The sequence below is a fragment of the Rhinatrema bivittatum genome, chromosome 4 (genome assembly GCF_901001135.1).
Source record: "Rhinatrema bivittatum chromosome 4, aRhiBiv1.1, whole genome shotgun sequence".
Classification (NCBI taxonomy): Eukaryota; Metazoa; Chordata; class Amphibia; order Gymnophiona; family Rhinatrematidae; genus Rhinatrema; species Rhinatrema bivittatum.
The window spans coordinates 315,627,621-315,635,794 of NC_042618.1; positions in this window are offsets into that span (position 1 = coordinate 315,627,621).

The following is an 8,174-nucleotide window of genomic DNA, read 5'->3' on the forward strand; positions in this document are numbered from 1 at the left end:
TGCTTAGAAGACTTAAGCCACTTCCAACAACTGCCAACTTTCAATCAGTACTGCAAGCGCTGATTTTTGCAAGCACTGATTACTGTAACGCCCTCCTACTAGGTCTATCATACACTTCGCTAAGACCACTACAAATATTACAAAACACAGCTGCTAAAATCTTGACCGGCAAAAGCAAAAGAGATCACATCACAGAAACCCTGGCGGAGTTACACTGGCTACCCATTGAACAAAGAATTGAGTACAAAACACTATGCACCATACATAAATTAATACATAATGAAAAAGCAGATTGGCTGAACACGTCCCAAACAGAAACCTGAGATCAGCCAACAAAGCACATCTTACTATTCCATCAATCAAAACAGCAAGACTAACTCAAGTAAGAGAAAGAGCACTATCCTTGGCAGTACCCATACTATGGAACACCATGCCCTTGGAGTTAAGATTACAAAGTAACAACAAAACCTTTAGAAAAAATCTAAAAACCTGGCTTTTTAAACAAGCTTATCAAAAAGAGAAAGGAGAATAGTACCCAGGGGAATGCAGGTACAAACAATTGAAGAACAAACACATAACCAAGATCAATATGTGTGTAATTTTATTTGTTATTTTAGTATGTTTCATTTTTAGTTCATCAATAAAAGATAAAAGAACAATGATAAAGCTAATCTTGTATCCTAAACTGATACAATGAGAAATGGACATGATTCACTACACTTACCAATTAATATTGTTTACAAACTATGTTACTGATCCTTAATGGTACCTGTGTAACTTGATATAATTTAGCATCATTTTTATGTGCCTTAATGTAAACCGTTGTGACGGTACCCACTGAATGACGGTATAGAAAAAAGTTAAATAAATTAAATAAATTAAAATAAATAAATATTGTATCACTTACCTGGCTAAATTTTAGATGGATGTCATTATCCAGCTAAAATATAGCTGGATAAAAAATGAGGTGTTCTGGAAATATTCCTGGGCGGGGTAAAGTTATCTGGCTAACAATAAAACAGTTAAGTTAACCAGATAACTTTTGATCTGCCTCAGAGCAGGTTTAAAGTTATCCGGCCTTATGTGGCTAGATAACCTGCTGCTGAATCAGTTATCTTCAAAAGAGATTAGGTTACATGGCTATTTATGCTTTAAAAAAAAATCTTACTAAGGGTCTCTCACCCTTTTCCTCACCCTCCATCCCATAAATTTAAAAAAGCCCCTGCTGGCTGAGTCTGCTCCCCCAATGCCTCCAATGAAAAATGTGAAAATTAAAGTGACACTCTTGGTGCTGGATTTCCTCCCCTCCCCAGTAAATGGAACAGAAAAAAGGCCTCTTGTCTCCCAGCCCCATCCCTAACCCTCCCACCAACCTAGCACCTGCCAGAACCCTGTAGGGCCCATTTCCAGTGCCAGGATTGCAATACACTCTTATCCCAGGTGCTTTCAGTGTTGCTCTTGCAAAGGCGCTGCCAGCCTAGCCCCGCCGTATTCCCTAAACCCTAAACACAGGGTAAAACTGGCAATCTTTAGTGCACATATGCAGTGACAGATTTAGGAATTTTCTACCCCTAGGCACTAGATGCTGTTGCTCCCTCCTTACTTCTTCCCATAAGGTTGGACAACAGGGAGTAGGGTCAGCAGCAAAATTAGAAAATTCTGTAGCACATTGACAAACATTTTCATCTTTTAACTTACATTATAAAAAGAAAAGGTTTCTAACCGTGCTTGTATCTGTATATTTTTATTCTCTTTTTATTAGGTGAGGAAAGGGATTTCATGTATCAGTACAGGGTGGAAATATTTTGGGATAGAGAGAGGAGAAGGAAAGGGTGAGGACCAGAGATGAGGAGAGGAGAAGGATGATGGGGGATTGAGAAGAGGAGGAGGAGAGGGATCTGGGGATGGGGGTAGGAAAGTGAGAAAGAAAGAATGGTAAAGGAGAAGAGAGAGGACCTGGGAAGGGAGATGGGGGAAGATCAAGAAAGGTTGGGGTGGTGGGGCGAAGATTAGACATCTTGGCTGGGGGGAATATATTGATCCCTCTCAATTAACTACGTTCCTTGATGCCAAGAAAGATCTGAGATATCTGCCCGCTGAGTCATCTGGGAAGGAACCAGAGTGAATTGTCCTTATTAGGTTTATGCTTTGGCCGAGCATCACAGTGTTGTCCTTTTTCATTGTGGAATTTTTGCATGCTAATCCTTTGGCGTCCCCTTTTGTAATTGTGGACTGGGAGTGCGGTGCTTTAATTGTTTGAGGTTTTGTGTAATGATATTTTAGCTTTTTTTTTTTTTTTTGTAACTGCTAGATTGTTATTCAAGTGCTTTGTTTGATGTACATGTTTGTTAAAGCATAAAGCATAAAAAAACAAATAGGATTTAAATGGAGAAGCACTAATTTGTGTGCACATTTTTACCCTGGCTTATGTGTACATTTTTTGCATACAATACTTCTTGCTGCTTGGAGAGTAAAGTCTGAGCACAAAAAATATGCACATATTTGCAGGTAAAACAGTGCACACAGTCCAGTGCATCTTATTTATTTATTTATTTTTATTTATTAACTTTTATTTACCGACATTCGTGAAGCACATCATGCCGGTTTACAATGAACTCAGGTGGGAGATACAGTATAACAATATGACAATAAAACAGTATGATATTACTAATGCAAGAGCAAAAACAAAACAACAAAATACAACAAAATAAACAATAAATGAAACCAAGGAATAGAGATTTGAGGGAGAGTAGGGGAGGGAGGGTAGGCTGAGGGGCAGGGCGAGGGGGGGGAGGGAGGGGAAGGGGTAGGAGGTGGGTGGGAAAGGGGGGGGGGGAAGGGGGAGAGGTAAAGTTAACAGAGGTAAAGGGAGAGAATAAAGCAGAAAAGAGGGATACTATGTACAGATGACTAATGTACTGGAATCACTTAACTAAATAGAATTATGGAACAATTGAAACAGGTGGTATTTACTGGGATAAAGTTTCTTCAAAGGTATGCTAGGGGTGTAGCCTCAATAGGCAATAGATAGTCCTAATTTGGACTGATGTCTTCAGGTAGTCTGGAGTGCAGTGGAAGTTATACCAGATATAATCTCCTCTTCCCAAAAAAAGTGCCCACAATCAAAATTAAGATTTGTTAAATAGTGCAGGAGACGTAGCTGAGAAGAGCAGAACAGTGCCACCTGGCAGTTATTACACCTAGATTTCCCAAAATTATTTAAATATTTTGCATTCAATATACAATTCAAAACTTGCAAAAGTAACACAGTACTTTGCTTTAACTTAACTTTATTGCTCTAACTCAGAGAAGTGGTATGATCTCATCACTCCTCTGGTAAGACAAGAAGTGATCTGATTAGTATGGGGGTGTATTAGGATTCCAGAGAGATTTCTGGAGGGCTTGCGAGAGCCACCAGGAGTAAAGATGCTTGAGTTTTCTTAGTTTTTCCTTTGCTTTCACCTTGTCTGTCTTTTGATAATATGTCCTGGCTCTCTTTTCCTTCTATCTGTCTCTTCCTTCCTTTTCTCATCTTACATACTCTGACTCTCTGACATCCCTGTGTGACTTCTCTCTTTCCCTCTTCTCTGCCTTTTCCCTCCATCACAAACTATCCACATCTATTCTTTCTCTTCATCTCTCCCCTTGTCTTTTGCCTGTTTTAGCCATCTATCCTACTTTTATCTTGTTCCTCCATTCCCCCTTTGTCCCTGTCATTGCCATACCTGGGAAATATTGATTTCCCTGTCACCCTGAGATGTCGTGGGGTTGCGGGGTGGGGGTGGGGGGAAGGGGAGGGGAGCCTGGTAGCAGCATGTGAACAAACTTTCTATCTCACACACTAGCACTCTCACATGTTTCTCACACTCTCACACACACACACACACATATACGCTTATTCTCACACACACACACACACACACTTCTCTTCCTCACACATACACATGCACACTCACTCTTCTCACTTTTATACACACACATATGCACACTCATTAATTTCTCTCCCTCTTCCATTCACATTCATGCACTCTCACACACAAATATACTCACTGCTCTCCCTTTTCCTCACACACATTCACTTCCCTCCCTCTTCTACACTAATGCATGCACTCACACACACATGCACACACTCTTCTTACTTTTCCAATCACACACGCACACTCATTTCCTTCTCTCCTTCTTCCACACACACACATGCACTCTCATATACTTATTCATTCTCCCTCTTCTCACTTTGATCCTGATTTAGCCACAGAAGCTGCCTCTTTCCTCAGGCTCACGAGACAAATGTGCCACTTCCTCCTCTTCCGCTGCCCTTGTTTCATTTCCTGTGCACAGCCCGATGCCACGGCTCTTCCTGTGTCTGCAGTTTCTTTTTCCTCGTGGGGTGGGGGAGGTGGGTGCTATGCTCCTGTTCTTCTTGCTCCTTCTGCGTGGCTCTGCACTTCTCTTCATCCTCCTGCAGCATGGGTGCCACTGCTGATGCTCCTCCTCCTTCTGGCCTGTGCTGCTACAGCTGAGTTTTCTTCCAGCCTTATGCAGCAGGGGTGCTGACCCAAAGACCTGGCAATTTGGGCCAAATCTAGAGAGTTTCCAGGTATGGTCATTGCCCATGGATGGCAGTCCCCACGCAAGGGTGAGTCTCTAGCTTCAGGCAGTCCCCACAAACAAAAAAGGAGACCACCAAAACAAGTGCCAATGAGCAAAACAAGAACAACAACAAACCCTGCACAGTTTGGACTACAAAACAGCCTTAGCCTTCTACCTGGAGTGGATAGAAACCCATAGACTATCCACCCAATTTTTGTGTTTCTTTTGATCAGAATAAGTTGGGGATTGCTGTTGCCAAGCAGACGCTTTCCAGCTGGCTTGCAGACTGCATCTCCTTCTGTTGTGCCCAGGTGGGATTGCATATTGGGGCCTATCTCAAGACTCACTCTGTTCGAGCTATGGCAGCATCGGTGGCCCACTTGCAAGCAGGAGATCTGCAGAACTGCAACGTGGAGTTCCATCCACTCACTCACATCTTATTACTGCCTGGATAGGAATAACCGACGCGACAGCAGGTTTGGCCAATCTGTCCTTCGGAATTTGTTTGAGGTGTAGAACCCAATTCTGTTCCCTCCTAGGGCCTATTACTGTTCAGGTTGCCCCCTTTTGTTACACAGAAAAAAAAAGACATAAAATAACTGAAATCTCAATACAAAACTTTGCAATCAGAAAGCCAAACTGATGCTTCTGCCAGTGTTACATCACCAGAGGGCCCTTATGCAGGGGAAGGCAGGACTGTATCGATTACATTTATGTAGGGATCCCCTTGAATCTTTCATTACCAAAAACTGACCTATTTTTCGGTAGGTTTCAGCACTTTGCAGACTATCCCTTTCTGATTCCTCATCAAGGTCAATCTGGATTGGTCAGAAATGCCATATAAAAACAGGCCATGCATATGCATAGATGTGGTTTGTTGCTTTATTTTTTGGAGTGGGAGTAAAAGAATAAGAGTGGTCTACAACTTCTATTCTTTTAAGAGGGAAGGACTCTGCCCTTGTACAACCTCCTCACGCAGCTGGGAAGGGTTGCTCTTGGAGGGGAAGACGAGATTTTGGAAGTTTGTCTTTTTACTGGGAGATTTATTTTTGAGACCGCACTTACCCAGGAGGGAAGACACTCCTGCCTGTGGGAGAGTAGCAGGAGGGGCTGCTTGTCGTCGCTGCAGAGATATAGGAAGGTAGCAGTATTCTGGCAAAGAAGAAGACTTTATTTTTTTGGAGAAGAGAAGTTGTTCTAGCTCTTCTGGGAGGGGGGAAGTGGTTTACTTGTGGATTTAAATTAATTGTTTTGGGGCTTTTTGTCTCAAAAAGCTCACTGTGGAGAGTTTAACATCAGAGAAGACAGGAAATCCTTTCCCTCCCATGAGTCTGCTCCTTAACCTTCAGAGTGGGACGCTTAGGGTTTTTTGGGGGTTTTTTTTTAACAAAAAGAGACACTGACTTAGTGGGACAACACTGAGATAAGACACTTTGGATTTTTTGTTCTTTATGAAGATTTTCTGAGGATTTATTTTGTTCCCTGTAAAGGCAATGCCTATATATACCATGGTTCTAAGTTACATGTAAACCGACATGATGTGCAAACGGTTGTCGGTATATAAAACTGTTTAAATAAATAAATTAAATAAATAAAATTTCTTCAAACTGGACTTTAAGATAATTTTGGTTACAGTAAACATTTTTTTTGAACACCCAGTTCAAGTGTCCAGCCTGTTTCTTCTGAGATGACAAAGCCTGCAGGCAACGATATCTAATAGTGAGTAGAAAAGAAACTGTATCTTCAGGAAGAGTGTGAGACTGTGTGAGAAACTCCCTGCCCCTATGAGCCTACGGCATCAGAGATTTATCCTCCTCCCTGCTGGAAGAATCCCAACACCCTGGGCCAGCAGACCGTGTTAAACTATGAAGAAGGAGAACTAGGAGTAAGTGGCCCAGAGACTATTGTTGTGCCACTGTATCTGGGAAGTCCCCAAAAAGGGGGGCTACATTTACAAAAGGGAAACAAATACAAATCAAAAAAATAATATTGAGGAAAATTCCAGAATTTAAAGTGAAATGTTCCACATATTAAATTCACTCACTACTAAAATTTTGGCATTTTTAACTGCCAAATACAAAGGAGTACTGCACTGTCTTATTATCAGGGATTTGCAACTTGACCTTCTAACATTTTTTGGCAGCTAGCATTTTGCTGTTCCTTCTGGAACAGCAAAGTCCAGCAACTTGCCAGACTCCATACCCCTTTCCTCAGTCAGTAATGTGCCTTCAACATGTATCTATGCCAACCTATGGCTAAGAAATTCCCCGACTTCTCTTATTCAGTTTAGGCTCCATCTTTACTTATAGCCCTCTCCTGTTCCTCTTTATGTCAGCAGATCTCACATGTAAGGTTTCTGGACCCTTGATGCTGTGGTGAGGTTGGCTCAGCCTACAGGGTAGGCCCTGTAGGCCCTCACCAACAGCTGGCGGAGCTACGTAGGGAAGACTGAACAGGAGCTTCACCTATACCAGCCCCTTTCCCCTTGGGATGAGCCCTTGGGTGGAGGCTGGCAGGTCTTAAGAGAAAGTTTCTGTGGAAGTGGCATATGCGTAGGTCCAGGACAGGGCTAGGGTAAGAGGCAAGCAGCAAACAAGAATGGTCAATGTTCAGGAAGGGTCAGTCTGAGAGAAGGCTAGGAGATGAGAGAGAGACTGAATCAAGAGGGTAGGTAGGTAGGCACAAGGAACTGGATACGAGAAGGATGGACTGGAGAGATCAGGAAAGGCAGCAGGAAACAGGAAGCAGCAACACACACTACATCAACGATACAGGAGACCCAATGTTGAGGCAAGGTAGGGACGTCAGGAGGGCCCTTTTACAGGGCTGAAACAGTGATGTCATCAAGAGACACCACAGCCAGTTTTACACCGTGGGCTCTTTACCCCTCAAAGAACCACAAGATCAGCAAGTAACGGGACATTACCCATTCCATCCCCCAAATCAGCACATCTAAATACTGTTAGAGAAAGAGTAATATCCATTGCTAGGCCACAGTTATGGAACTCCTTACTGCAAAACTTAAGACTTGAACCAAATATTAGAACATTTAAGAAAGGAGTTAAAGCTTGGCTCTTTCAACAAGCATTCTCTTAACTCTATAGTTCAAATTCCATGATTTAGTAATTTATTTTCTTTTATTGTTTTTTAGATGTTTTAGTAACTATTTTATGTATTTTATGATTTTATGATTATAATTCTGTAATTCAAATGTATTTTAATTGTGTATTTGACATTTTACTGTAAACCGATGTGATGTTTCCTACGAATATTGGTATATAAAAACGAATAAATAAATAAAATAAAAATGTTGGGAGCACACCTATGGAGGAAAACTAGAGGCAGCGGTTTTGGCGGCATCCTTGCCACGCAAGTGAGGAGGTTGATGGCGCCTGCCGCGGAGGAGGGTTCCGGGTGCTGCTGGCATCAGGGTGAGTGCGGTGGTTTGCGGGGACATTCACAAGCCGCCAAACATGACACTGCAACACATTAAAAAACTGTGATCCTGCTTCATTCTCCTCCCCTTCCTTTTGTCCTTTTCTGAAATCATGAAGGAAAAAAACCACCCATCTCCTCTCCTCCTC